Here is a 15,231-nt window from a genome sequence, read left to right as displayed (position 1 = left end):
TTGTTTATTCACCATATACCCATAAATTTTTTAAAATTTATCATATACCCTCAAGTTTTTACAAAAATACACCATATACCTTGATAATTAATGATTGTTAACTTTGTCAATTTATTAAGGTTAATTATGACCCGAAACCACCCTAAGTACATTCCCCTACTTTCGAAATCACCCACATTTCTTTTTCTCACCCCCAAAACCACCCCAATATCTTTTTCTCATCAAAATCGATTATACAGATATGATTTTGGAGATTTAGAGTGGTTTGATGGATTGGACAAAGGAGATGAGTGGTTTCGAGGATGGAGGGAGAGATCTAAGTTGGTTTCGATACATAATTAATCAAATTCCACTCATCTTGTTGTCATTAGGGGTAAATGGTGAATTTTTGTAACAACTCCGGGGTGTATGGTGAATTTAAAAAATTTCATGGGTACATGGTGAATTAACAAAAAACTCACGGGTATATGATGAAAAAACCGTAAAAATATATGACTATTACATTGATTAAATTAATTTCATTGTCTCAATAAAATCATTTTTTAAGAAATTGTGTAAAATAATTCTGAGTATTTAAAATTCGCTAATCATACATCGCATGGGAACTTGTAGGCACCTAATCGTGTCTCCCCAACTCAAACCTAATAATAAGTTGTCTTTCATCGCCATTTGGTCGTGTTGCGTATCGGATCCAAGAATTGCTTGATTTCCCATAGCCTAGCTGAAAGCGTAACTGGTACTCAAGAAGGGGGTTGAATTGAGTATGGTAGAAGTTGTGAACTTATAAATATTTTTTCGAAATAAAGGGGAACCAGTAGAACTAAAGCTCGTTCATGCACAATGGAAATAGAAATAATGTAAGAAACCGTAAGAGTACATAGATTTACCGAGGTTCAGCTCAACCTAAAGCCTATATCCTCCTTACCCTAATTACTCTTATTAATCAACTCAGAAAAACAAAAGCAGTTACAATGATTGTTCACCTAACTCTAGCTAAATAACCCTCACACCTAATTAACTCAAGATGTCACTCGTACTTGAAATTACAAGCACTTGCACATAAACTCTCAAATGCTACCCAATCACTAATCCCTTAGGCCCTGTTCTTTTGAGCTTCCGGGCAGAGTAGAGTAGGGGTCAACAGAGCAAAGTAGATTAGATTTCAACACAGCAGAGCAGATTTCAGGATAACAGAGCATTATTATTATTATTATTATTATTATTATTATTATTATTATTATTATTATTATTATTATTATTATTATCTCAAAAACAAAAGTCATACAACCTACAATAAAGTAGTGGGAAACTGAGATACAATATGGGCCCCCACTCCTCTAGCTATAGCAAAGCCTACCCTAGTGAAGATATGAGCTGCCGCACGAGCCCCGATGTATTGCGTCGTCGAGAACCTATGAACCCGCTTTAGCAAGCAACAACCTCCTTCTCTAATTCCCCAATTAAAATAAAGGAGAAGGGAATGAAACCATATCCATTCGCCCGACAACGAGCTTCAAATTTAACCCTTTTTTCTATGAGTCGCATCAGCCACAACCCATCCAGGAACAAAGTCAGCTAGCACCTCAAAACTGAGCCAATACAACGCCGCCTGAAGACCTCTGCCGTCTCTTGAAAACAGACGCCTGATCTCTGAAAAAACCACCACAAAATTGCATAGGAAAAAACCTAAAAATGCACCGAAAAGATCCCTAAATTGCACCAAAATAATGCCGAGTGATCAGCCAAAAAAACCCGAGTGAACAATCTTTATACTCGCCGGAGAAGAACCTGACACCGTGCCGTTGCCATGAGAATGTACTGTTGACGCCAGAACACCGTTGCCAGAGAATGCGTCGTTGAGATGGAACTGCACTGCACCCTAATCACCCATTTTCGCCCCTTTTTGAGAGTATTTATTATTATTAGTATTATTAAGTGCATATACCATTAATTTAAGTGAGTGAAAACATAAATAAATGTGTACCACATTTAACATATGTTAGAAAGATAAAAGACAATAGTTTAACATTTTCAAATTTTTACAACCACATATCAAAATAGGAACATTTAGAAAAGAGTTTAACACCGTGGTGAATCAACCATCTACTTCCATATGATCATCATTTTCATCATCTTCATTGTCGCTTTGATCTTCGTTGTTATCATCTTCATTGTCGTTTTGATCTTCGTTGTTATCACATATTTTAAAGCACAAAATTTTTTTCCAGCTTTTTTATTCTTTTTATATCATTGGTTATTATTATTATATAAAATTATGTATTTAGTATGTACTATTAAATATTAAGTATTTATTTTCAAAAAAAAAATATAAAGTATTTCTATTCCCTAAAAAAAATATTAACTGTTTGTTATTATTATTCTCGGTAAATAGTAGAAATTGTTATTATTTTTTATTTCAATAAAAATAGAAATTGTTATTAACTATTATTATTATTATTATTATTTATTTATTTATTTATTTTTATTTTAATTATTAGAAATTATTAATTAAGAATATTATTAAATATTAATTCTTAATATTTTGAATTATTAATTATAATTATTGATAATTATTATTATTTAATATTATTATGAATAATAAATATTAATTATTATTAATACTAATAATTATTATTAATATTAATAATTTTTATAATTATTTTTAATATTGATAATTATTATAATTATTTAAAATAATAAATTTTATCATCAATATAATATTAATTATTGTTATTGAATATTAATTATTATTAATTAGCAGAGCATAGTAGAGCAGGGATCAGTAGAGCAGAGCAGAGCAGCTTTAAAGAATGGGGCCTAAGTGTGTCATGCTCGTTGTTCTATACCTAGCCTTGGACATAGGTAATTCGAATAAATAAAGCAGCAAGTGTAAAAACTTGAATAGTCTCAATAATAAAAAAAAACACCTTGAGCAAGACGAATGCATTAGATTTTTGGCACTTTATTTCAAAGGTTTGAGAATATGTTTACACCCTTTGAAGACCTAAACTACTTTTAAAAGTCACTTCTTGAACCTAGTACAAGGGACACATGTCTGTTATTGTAAGGTTTATTTACTATTAATGTTGGTTAATCTTTTGTAGTGAGTATTATTTTGATTCTCCTAGATCTCAGCTTCTACAGGGTATTCATTTATGACTGAAACTGGCTTCCACTTTGATTCCGAGGCAAAATTGGTATAACTTGCATGACTAGAATGTACTAGGCTATACCTTCCTTTTGAATTTGAGCAACCCTTGTGGTGAAGGTTTTTAATTTTATTGGACCTATGTTTTAGGATGGCTTAATACAGAAATTACACTCTTAGAACATGGTATTATTGGAATCATTGCAACCATTTTTGTTTGTGACCCTTCAGGTTTGGGTGCCTTTAATTAGAAGAGATTGATTTTGAACTAAAATGAAGTGTCTAAGTGTCCTAGTCATGTTCAAGTGTTGAGGGTCTGACACGGGTAGTTGAAGTGAAATAAAAAGTTCGTATAACATAGCTTGAGTCCACTTAAACCTAACCTTATAAACCAAACATAAGGAAACCAAACGTCTGTCCTTTTGGCCCATATACACCTCTTTAACTACCCTTTGAAAAATAATCCATACCCAACTACCTAAGTTTATGACCGACTACCCTTTTATTTCTTCCATTCTTTCCTTCTCTTTCTCTTTTCACTTAATTCAATGTTGGTGATTTAGTCCTTTTGCTTTCTTTACAAGTCCTTGCTGCTACTATTTACTATTTACTACCTTCACCACCCTATTGTCCATGGGTTTAGTCAACCCAAAAATGGCAGGTTAAACAGGTTTGGATTGATCCATTTATTGTACTTCGAAACAAAATTAAAAAATTTCGAGTTAAACTGGTCAGCCTGACAGATGAGGTTAAGGTTCAGGAATTAAACCCAAAACTTAACAGTTAAGGTTCGAATTAAGGTAGTTAATTGTTTAGAGTTGAACTGAACATAAACACGGCTTGATTGCCTGCCCTAGGTCCATATACCTTAGTAACAGACACCTTTTACCTTGCATTGCAGTCGTGTGAAGAAGAGTGTTGAGGGGGGGGGGGGGGGGAGGTGTTTTCAGCCATTGTAATGACTCGTCATTGGCGGACCTACTTTGGTGCAAGTTGAGTCACGTGACTCAGTAGTGAGAAAAAAAAATTAGTTTAGTTAAAAAAAAAGAAAGAAAAACTCGTGAAAGCCGTGAATGCGTGATTCAGCGAAACCTCAAACATCACAAACTCACAACTCACAACCCTAACTCCCTCTCTCACATCAACCAGCCGACCACCGACGTCGGAGTGCCGGACCAGCTACCAGCCCTGCTCATCATACCGTTCGCACGCACGCATCACTTCATCAGGCATCACTTTACTCCTTCAAGCCTTCAAGGCGACATGGCCTTTGTTCTACTGCCGCCACGACGCCACCTCCCTCGGATCTACGGCGACCATTGACTGACTGACCGGAGCGACCATCGATTGAAACACTGAAGCAGAGCAAGGTGTTATAGTATTAAAATTTAAATTATGAACTATTAAATTTGTTATTTTGTTTTAATTTTAATTTTAATTATGTATAATATTTGTCATTTGATTGGTTAAATTGAACTGAATTGTTGATTTGTTGTTCATTATTGTGTTAATTATTTAATTAATTATAATTTCATAGTCTTGAGTTCTTGATAGGTTGTTTATTGTGGTGTTGAAATGTTGAATTGAATTTTATTTGGTAATATTGGTACTTTGTAGTCTTGATTAGTTGGTCATTTGATTCAGATTTGATTGATATTTGATTGTATTATTTGTATTCAAATGAACTGAAATTGTGCATATTTAATTGTATATTTTAATTGCTGAATTTTTTGTTATTACTTAAATGATTTTTAGAATGAAGAGGAAACATACTCCAAATAAAATGCAGAGTATCGCTAGTTTCTTCACTAAATGTAATCCTCCTAGTCAACAAAATCCTTCTCCAAATCAATAAAGTACTTTCGGTTTGTAAGATGAATTTTTTAAGTACTACTCCCTCCGTCCCTTTATTACATGCCTATTTCTCATTTTGCACGGGAATTAAGAAAGTTAAAGATTCCTAAAACTAATAATTGGGAGTATAAATATGCATGTGGGGTTAGAGAGAGATAGAGAGAAAGAAAAAGTAGTTGGGAATTAGGAGAGAGAAAGTATTGGAAATTGATGTTAAAGTACAAAAAAGAAAAAGGATGACAAATCATCAAAAAGAAAATAATATTGTAAAAAAGTACAACCTATAAATAGAAACAGGTATTGGTCAACCCAAAAAGGAATACATGCATGTAATAAAGGGACGGAGGGAGTATTTGGTTATAGTATGGATTTTTTTGTCTTATTTGTTTGATTGAGATCAAGTTGTTGTCACATATATTTTTTTGTTAATATTTTTGGATTCGAATTTTTTGTTTTGTACTTTTACAGATGATTAATAATAATTCAGGGTGACTCACAAGGTTGGAAATCCTGGATCTGCCACCGTGACTCGTTGATATAGTTCGCATGTATATTATTAGCTGTCTATATAGCATGATTTAGGCCCCGTTCACTTCACCTTATTTTTGCTGAAGTGAAATTATTTTTACTGAAACAAAATTATATTTGCCGAACTTAAATTATTTTTACTGAACTTAAATTAATTTTACTGAACTGAAATTATTTTTGCTGAACTGAAATTATATTTACTGATTTTCTATTATAATTCTTCTTTAAGAAAATTGAATTTTTCTAAACTGACCATGAAATGATTTTTACTGAACTGAAATTAATTTTGCTAAATTGAAATTATTTTTACTTAATATTATTTTTTTAAGGTGAAGTTGACAAGAACTTATTGGTCATAACTCATAAGCTTCCTTAATAAGGTACTTGATTTGCTTTTGGTACCTTGCACTCTGGTTGTATTAGAAATTTTGATGGTCAAATGAATTCAGGCACATTTTGTTTTCGGCTTCCTTTACTGGTAGAATAATATTTTGAGTAACTTTTGTATACATCCGATCTACAGTAATTTACTGTATTGCATGCGCGATTATCCTCTTCCAAATTTGCTTATACAATTATTTATACTTTGTACATAAAGTTATCTACTATACTTTACTTATTTGCATAAAATTACTATATATTTTTTTTATGGTTAGTAGATGTAAGAATCCAGTTGAGGGATGAGCTACTTGAGAAAATCATTTTTTTTTTTTTTAAAAAAAAAGTCCTAGATTTCACTTTAAACGAACTCAAATTTATGTATTTTTAAGCATTACACAGGCTAAAATTTTTTTATTGTATTAATTTGTATCAATTAAATCATACATAAATGTAAAATAAGTTTCATTTTTGTATTTATATCATTTTTTTGTTGTATTTATATCATTTAAACTATACATACTTGTAAAATATGTACACAGTATATGTTGTCTAACATAAGTAATTATTGGAGTAATATATATGTATAGTCTAACATAAGTAATTACTTGATTTGAGAAAAAATAACTACCATGAGAGGAGTTACCTTTTTACATTTAGGAACATTTATGGAGTAGTTACAAAATGGAAGTTTCTTTTTAGAGAAAGGTTAGACTTTAAGTAAATTTAAATTTTTTTTATTAGTAATAATAAATTATTTGGAGAGGGTAAAATGGTCCACTCAAAATTTCCCAACCAAAAACGCATCTTCTCTTTATATATTACATAGATTAGGTAACTTTTGCTCATTTTAGAGTAACTTTATAACAAATGTACAATATTTATTGTATCTCCGATTTATTTAAAAGTTTATGTAATATTTTTATTTTATTTTATTTTTTTAAAAAAATTGTTTTTAAACTTAGGGCCTGTATCACATTTATTAAAGTGAACTGAACTGAACTAAACTGCCCAAAATTAGTGATCCAAGTTAAACTTGTAAATGTCTTTTTGTAAATGTCTTTGTTAACTGTGCACAACCCCTTAACCTTTCCCAATTCCCATTATAAATTAATCTGATCGCTTGAATGGAAGTTTAACCTTTGCTTTCCCACTTCGAGTTGAATTTGGCTTGTACAAAAGATTGCTTTTGTTTAACAGGCTTGTTTCTTGTCCGTGTAGTTTCCCGATTTTGATGGGCAAAATGTGTTACTTGGGGCAGCCTTGAAGGAAAATCTGGTATCTCGTGATTTATGCCCTATAAACTCTTTGTAAATACCCTTACACTGTCAAATTTAGGGTCGATCAAATTTCGTATGCTTCTGTAAGCTACCTCAGAGAGTTTCTGGAGTATTAATATTTTCCTTTGCTAGTTGCTTGTTTGTTGCAGGTAAAGTTTTTAACTTGGTCAATTATCCCTCTGAGACGAACGATGTTACAGTCTTTCTATCCTCTCTATCTGGGCCAACAGTTGGTATGCAGAGATATTGTTTCGAGTTTCACTAATTGGAAACTTTGGACAAAAGAGAACAAGAAATAACAGTTTTGAATGATCAGCTCATTTATAATATAGAATCTCATAACCAAAGGAAATCTTTGCTTATAAGCTCATTAGTTGTGCCGGAAAATACTTCTATTGTAGCTCATATGTAAAAGGTTATATTTTGATGCTATAAAATCCCCTTTTAACTTATCAACTGGAATTGAAAAAACATTGCTATGCAACAATTGTATTCTCAAACAAACATCTGGTGTGGGTAATGAGCCATCCCACATTTTCTTCGCCTAATCTGTATCTGTTTTCCTGTCAGCTGGGAAGATTTCACGGCATGTCTCAATGGTTCATTTCCCAGATCCAAATGAGCTAATAACCCTTGAAAATGATGCAAAAAACCAAGGGCCTATGAGCTCTAGGACATCATTGACAAGTTTTTATCATTTTTTGATTCCTTCAAGGACTCAGAGAACTCCACATTCACAAAGTAGGAGCCGATCTACTGGCAAAAGAAGTTCTCAGTCTGAAGTCATTGATGTATCAAAATATTAAAAAAGAACCCATGCTGAACCATCTAGGTACAGCAATCAATCTGCTAAAGATTCGGGTCAAGGACGAAGTGATGTCAACTTTTCAGGCTCCTCGGAGCTATCACATCGAAAGAAATCAAAGAGGAAGGCAGATAGTGAACTTTGATACTGTTTGTAGTTTGTTGAAAATGTACAACGTTGTTTTTGGCAATGAGATTGCGAGATTAGAGCCTGAATTTTGTGTGTTTTCTCACCAGGGACATCGTCATTAATTAGATCTTATATAAGTATGCTTTAGTCAAAGTGTTCTGAGTTTATGGCTTGTGATTAAGCCCCTGTTTTGAAAATACCATATATATAACCAAACATCCTTCTATATAACCTTGTGTAAAATGTGAATTACAAAATCTAAAAGTAAGTCTCCATAAATTAGGATAAGTCGATTATGACATGAATTGAAATTGATCTGATATGAGCTAAAAGATCCTATACAAGTAAACTAAAGTTTGGAATTATAAATATATTTTTTATTAAGGTATTTATTTGGACATGAATTAAGGTATTTTTGAATTAATATTGCCAGGTTGCTATATGGATTTAAATAAAAAGTTGCATTAATTATCAGTTTAGTAAAAAGTGCTAATAAAACTCCCTCGAAAGAAAGGGCCTCTCTCTCTAGTGTTGCTAGGGTTTTGCTGCCGATTTTGGTCGAATCTTGTGAATTGATGATTGTGTTCTGTTCAATCATGGCGGACGATATTCTCGAATGTTATGCTAACCTTAAACTGGATGATGAAGATGGTGGATTAGTCAATTTAGGGGCAATTGAATCCTCTAACTCGACAGAGAAGTTTAACCTTATGCTAATTGGGAGGCTGGTGACTAAAAACCCTATAAAGTTGAAGCTTTTAAGTCCACGATGTAGAAAGTTTGGGCATTGCAGGACAAATTGGTGATTAGGGTTCTTGGACCAAATCTTTATGCCTTTCAATTCTTTCATTAGAGGGATAAGGAAAAGGTGCTTAAGGGGTGCCCATGGTGCTTTGATAATCTGTTGTTAATTTTAAGGGAGGTAGAGGGGGACGAGCAGTCGGAAAAGATCCCCCTTTACCACTCTCCTTTTTGGGTTCGGATCAAGCATCTCCCCTTTAATTTAACCGTCGATCGGATGATGATGTGAAGGAACTTGTTGCTAATTGGAGTGAAGTGTTAGAAGTAGAGGAAGATGAGCTTGGTTTAGATCAATTTTGTCGAGTTAAACTACTAATCAATGTATCTAAACCTCTTCATAGATTTCAGAGGGATTCTTGATAAAGGAGGTAGAGAGGTTTGCGTTGAATTTGCTTATGAAAGACTCCCTTTCTTCTGCTTTGCATGCGGTATTATTGGGAATTCGGAGAGGGATTATTATATGGTCTCTGAGGAAGTAAAGAAGAATAGATTGGGGTGGGGCAGATGGTTGAAAGCTTCACCCAGGAAAGGGCGAATGAAAGAGTTGGAGGAAATGGAGGTTGTCCTTGGTTCTCGGTGCAAATTGTTTGTCACGAAGGAAGATGAGCTGTCTGATCGTTTGAGCAGGGAAGATGGAAGAACTGAGCTAAGAAAAATTAAAGAAACTACCAGTCGTGACTTAAGGGGGGAGGGATGTAATGCAGTATTGTTGGAGGGAGTGAGAAGTGAGAATGATGGAGAAGGGGATGAGAGGGGGGTTGTAAATAATCTGGGGGTTAATCATAAAAGGGGGCTGGGTGAGTAAGAGGGTTTTTTTTGAGGGAATTAGTGAGGAGTCAAGTAAGTGAGTGGTGGGGAAAGTGCTTTTATTTTTGCTGCAGGGGGAAGTAGTTAGGGGTGTCCATAATTCGGATAAAAACCGAAATCCAATCCAATCCAAACCGAATTATCAATTCGGATCGGATCCGAACTTTAAATCGGATCGGATCGGATTGAGATTTTTTGAAAATTCGGATTTTCGGATCGGATCGGATTGACCCTATTCGGATCCAATTAAAACCGAAGACCGAAATTTAGATATCAACATTTATAATATGGTCTGCTGTGGTTTATAATTGGGCCTTTAAAATTTAGCCCAAATACATACTATATAACTAAAAACCCTAAATTTGCCTCTTTCAGTCTTCATTACTCACCTCTTACAGTTTTTCTCCTCCAATCCTCCTCAACGCCTCCCTGACTCCCTCAAGCACTCTTTCTTCGTCATCTCATGAAAATTTAAATCGATAAATTCCTTCTTCTCACAATCCTAAACCCTCTGCACTTAAGGTAATTTGCTACCCTTCTTCTATTTTTTTTTTTTTTGAATTTCAACTACATATTTTTAATTTATTCATAATTATACTTGCAGTATGTCGCGAGTCTCACGCAAAGGGGATGTTGAAGCTAATAATGTTGAAGCTAATAATGCTGAAAGTAATGCTGATGTTGAACTTACTTCAAACGACAAACCAAAGAAAGAAAAGGGTAAGAGGAAGAGGATGAAAGATAGATCCGAGGTTTGGGATCACTTCGACAAAGAGGAAATGGGTAATGGGCTAAAGGCAATCTGCAAGTATTGCAAGACGACGTATAATTGCGACCCTAAAAAGAATGGAACCAGCCCTTTGTGGGCTCATATCTCTAAATGCTGTAAGTATCCCTATTCTACTCCAAAAGATTCCAAGCAAAGCTTACTTTCTTTTCAAAATGGTAGTAATAAAGCATGTGCAAGTACTAGTGGTTTGACTTATCAGAAATTTGACCCTGTTAGCCTTAGAAAAGCACTATCTTTATGGTAATTGTTGATGAACTTCCTTTCAAGTTTGTTAAGGGTCAAGGTTTTAAGTATTTCTGTAGTGTTATGGAACCTAGGTTTCATGTGCCTTCTAGACAAACTGTAGCAAGGGATTGTTATGAGATCTTCTTGACAGAAAAAAAAGCTAAAAAATGTCCTAAAACGATGCAATTTTAGGGTCTTTTTAACAGCAGATTTGTGGACTTCTATTCAACAAATCAATTACATGGTTTTAACTATTCATTTTATCGATAATGACTGGAAACTCCAAAAAAGAATTCTGAGTTTTTGTACTGCTGCAAGTCACAAAGGTGAAGAAGTGAGTAGAATGATAGATAAGTGTTTGCTTGAGTGGGAGCTTGAAGATGTTTTTTGCATAACCGTTGATAATGTGAGTTCAAATGACACTGCTATAGCTTAGATGAAAAGAAATATCAATGGCTGGAAGACAGGGGTTCTTAAATGTCGTTTCCTTCATATGCGTTGTGTAGCTCATATTGTTAATTTAGTTGTTGGTGATGGTTTGAAATGTGTTCATGATTCAATTATTTGGGTTGGACATGCTGTTAGGTTCATTAAGCAGTCTCCTGTTCGCTTGTTGAAGTTTAAAAAATGTGTTACAGATGAAAAAATAAATAGCAAGAAGTCGTTCTGTCTTGATGTGCCGACTAGGTGGAACTCTACGTATCTTATGTTAGATGCTGCCCTTGCTTTATGGGATGCTTTTGATAGATATTCGGAGGAGGATCCCCATTATAATATAGAGTTATATGAGCGGGAAGGAAATGGACCCTCTACATGTGATGATTGGGCTACTGTTAAGAGGTTTTCTGAATTTTTAGAATGTTTTTATGAGCTGACTTTGCGTGTTTCTGGTTCTGCATATGTGACTGCCAATCAATTTTTTCATGAGCTTATTAATGTTGCTGCACTTTTAAAAGAGTTGTGTGTATCTTGGGATGAAAATATGTGTTTGATGGCTTGTAAAATGAGGGAGAAATATGAAAATTATTGGGGGGATCCAGAAAAGATAAACTTGCTGATTTTTATTGCTGTTGTTCTTGATCCTCGCTATAAACTCGATTATGTTGAGTGGATGATTAGTGAGATTTATGATTTCAATGTTGGTTCTATACTCACAAAAAATTTGAGGGATTCTCTATATGCATTGTATGATAAGTATCGTGTTTTCCCAACAACTGATACACCTAGAGAGGACTCAAGTGAGAGTAGGGATGATGCTCCCTTAAATGCTACTCAAAAGAAAGTTGATGTTTTGAAGAACAAGTATAAGAAACAAATGGGGGAGAGAGGAGGAGAAACAAAGTTAGAGTTGGACAAGTATTTGGAAGAAGAAACAGAGGAAGACTCTGATAACTTTGATGTTTTGGGATGGTGGAGGTTTCATTGCTCTAGATTTCCTACAATGGCAAAATTGGCTTGTGATATCTTAGCTTGTCAAGTCTCAACAGTAGCTTCCGAGAGTGCATTTAGCACTGGTGGACGGATTCTTGATCCATTTAGGAGCTCCCTTTCTCCTAGAGTTGTGGAGAGTCTTGTTTGTTCTCAAAATTGGTTGCGTGCCTCCCCGAATTCATTAAATGTTGAAGAATGTTTGAAGGAAGTTGAGCAACTTGAAGAAGGTGATTGCTAAATCTTTTTATTTTCTTGTTTTAATTATATATTAATATTGTTACTGATTTTCAATCTAATTATTATTTGCTCTTTATTTTTTCTCTTAATATCAAGATTTGTGCAAGATATCCATTGTTGAGCCTGAAACGGTTGAGATTTTAGACAACTAAGCTTCTGCCTTGATTAAAGAATGCTGGTGGCCTGCCTTTTGTGCTGTTTGCTGCTATTTGCTGCTGTTTTTGCTGCTGTTTTCTTCTTAAGTTGATGTGCTTGCTACTGCCTTCTGTTGGAAGTTGCTGAAGTCTTGAACAGAAAGTTGCTGCTACTTATTTTGAACAAAAATGCTGCTACTTAATTGTTGTAATGAAGTCTTAGTGTTGCCTTTTAGTTGTACTACTTATTTTGAACAATTTAATTTGACTTGATGTTAAACAATTTATGTTAATTATGACTACCGTTTTATGTTATCGTACTAGTTTATTAGACGTTATAAATCAACTTAATTTAATTCGGATTTCAGATCGGATCCAAAATAACCGAATTTTAATTCAGATTGGATCGGATTGGATTGGAAGAGTAATTCGGATCGGATCGGATTGAAAAAATGAAAACCGAATCATAATTCGGATCGGATTGGATTTGGCGTAAATCCAAACCAAAAACCGAATGGACACCCCTATAAGTAGTAATATTCCTAAGGGTACGCATAAATAATATAGGAAAATTGTAAGAGGGAGGGACCAGTTTGACTGTGATATGGAAGTGGTCGACGATAGTGTGTAGGGAAAAAGGGTGAGAACTGAGGATGAAGTTCTACGCAGCAGTAATGGGGCTAATAAAACAATCTCTCTTTTTGATGATCATACTGGATTGTGGGTGGCGGCGGCTGTCGATGAGCAGCCCCGCCAAGCTCAATGAGTACCCTTAGCTTAAACTGTAGAGGGTTGGGCAACCCCTCTGCAGTTAGTGGCCTCCGGGATCTTATCCAAAGGGAGGCCCCAACTTTTTTCTTTCTTTCGGAGACAAAGTTGAGTAGTTCGAAGTTTGATAAAATTAGAGTTAAATTGACTGACTTTGATGGTGTAGCGGTGGATTCGATGGGGCGCTCTGGAGGTCTTGCTTTGTTATGGAGAAAGGGGCTAAATGTGGTCCTTCGTACTATGTCTATGCATCACATCGATGTGAAGTTACAGGTTGATGAAGATGGTGAGAAGTGGAGGCTTACTGGTTTTTATGGTTGGCCGGAGGTGGCTAATAGACACTTATCTTGGAAGTTGCTTTGTGATCTTGCTACGCAATCTACCTTGCCTTGGGCTTGTATTGGCGATTTCAATGAAATTTTGTTTGATTCGGAGAAATTGGGTGGTGATGATCGTGCGATGTAGCAGATGAACAATTTCAGAAATACAGTTGATACTTGTGCACTTCGAGATGTACCTTACTCGGGTTATGCATATACATATGATAACGGCAGGGAGGGTGTTTTTAATACCCAATGCAGGCTGGACCGTGCGCTTGCTACAGAACCTTGGTTTACTAAGTTTCTGAATGCTCACCTAGTGCACCTTGATAGAGATGATCGAGGGTTTAGGTAGTGTTGTTGGTCTACTAACCCTAATCAAATTAGAAATTTATAAAACCTAAACTACCCTAATACAAGTATAGGGGTAAGTAAAGGGTCGAACCCAAAAGGACTAAGTGTATCAATTTGTGCTAATTAGAATACTAGGAAAGCTTGTGAGGTAAAGAGAGGTTCAACTAAACACAACTAAGGACAAATAACTAAAACTAGGGAAAGTGGAATCCAATTACATCAATGCATTCAATAACATCATACAATTAGCTAAAATGCCCTCGATTAGGAACAATCAACACATTTAACTCACTCTCGCACAATTAAGCATGTTAATTATCCTACTAACACTACTAAAATTCGGCCAAATTGCGACCGCCTCAAACGGTCGCAGAAACTAGCAAAAACGGTCGCAAAACATAATTGTGACCGTCAACGGTCGTAACATGACGGTCGTTATTCTCCTGGTCGCAAAAAAACAAAATTACGACCGTTTGACGGTTGCAGATTTTTTGTGACCGTTTTTACTATTTTCAACGACCGTTAATAAAACGGTCGCAGATATTAATAATTGCGACCGCTTTATGAAACGGTCACAGATCTTGAAATTAGCGACCGTCATAAGCGGTCGCAAAAAGTTTTAAAAAAACAAGAAAAAAAAGAGAAAACAGTTCCATCACCCACCCACCCTTGACCCAGATCCACCGAAACTAGATCCCACCCAAACCACCACCACTGCCCACCCTAAACAACCACTAGCCGCCCACCTTCAACCACCAATATTCACCACCACACCCAGCCTTAACCCAAAAAAACATAAATTTATCAAAAAAAAAATTAACCCAGAAATTTAACTAACAAACATTCGATTAAACCAACAAAAACAACCCATATAATTTCGAACAAATTTACAAAAATCAAACAAAAAATCGGAAACAAAAAAAAGCAACATAAATTACTCAAAACAATTTAAGCCACAAATAAAATGCACAAAAATTAAACAAAAAATCAACAAAAAATACGAACACAAATCAAACCCACAAACACTAAGCAATATTTCAAAAATTCAACTCAAAAAAACCCACAAAAATTCGAACAATCACACAATTTCGACAAAAATCAAACCACTATTCGAACAAAATCAACAAAAATTCAAACCAAAAGTCGAAAATCACACAAAAATCGAACCAAAACTCAAACAAAAATCGGAAAAAAAATTGAACAATCATGGAAATAAGAGAACAAAATAAAACAACAAAAATT

General features: G+C 34.6%; 1 pseudogene; it reads left to right on the top strand.

Annotated features, from left to right (window-relative positions):
• The first annotated feature begins 6,576 nt into the window (after positions 1-6,576).
• On the top strand, positions 6,577-8,138 carry LOC145584070 (uncharacterized; annotated as a pseudogene).
• Positions 8,139-15,231: the final 7,093 nt, after the last annotated feature.

The sequence above is a fragment of the Chenopodium album genome, chromosome 16, assembly GCF_948465745.1.
Source record: "Chenopodium album chromosome 16, dcCheAlbu1.1, whole genome shotgun sequence".
NCBI lineage: Eukaryota > Viridiplantae > Streptophyta > Magnoliopsida > Caryophyllales > Amaranthaceae > Chenopodium > Chenopodium album.
The sequence above is the reverse complement of the archived record's forward strand: the minus strand, read 5'-3'. Positions and strand labels throughout refer to the sequence as shown.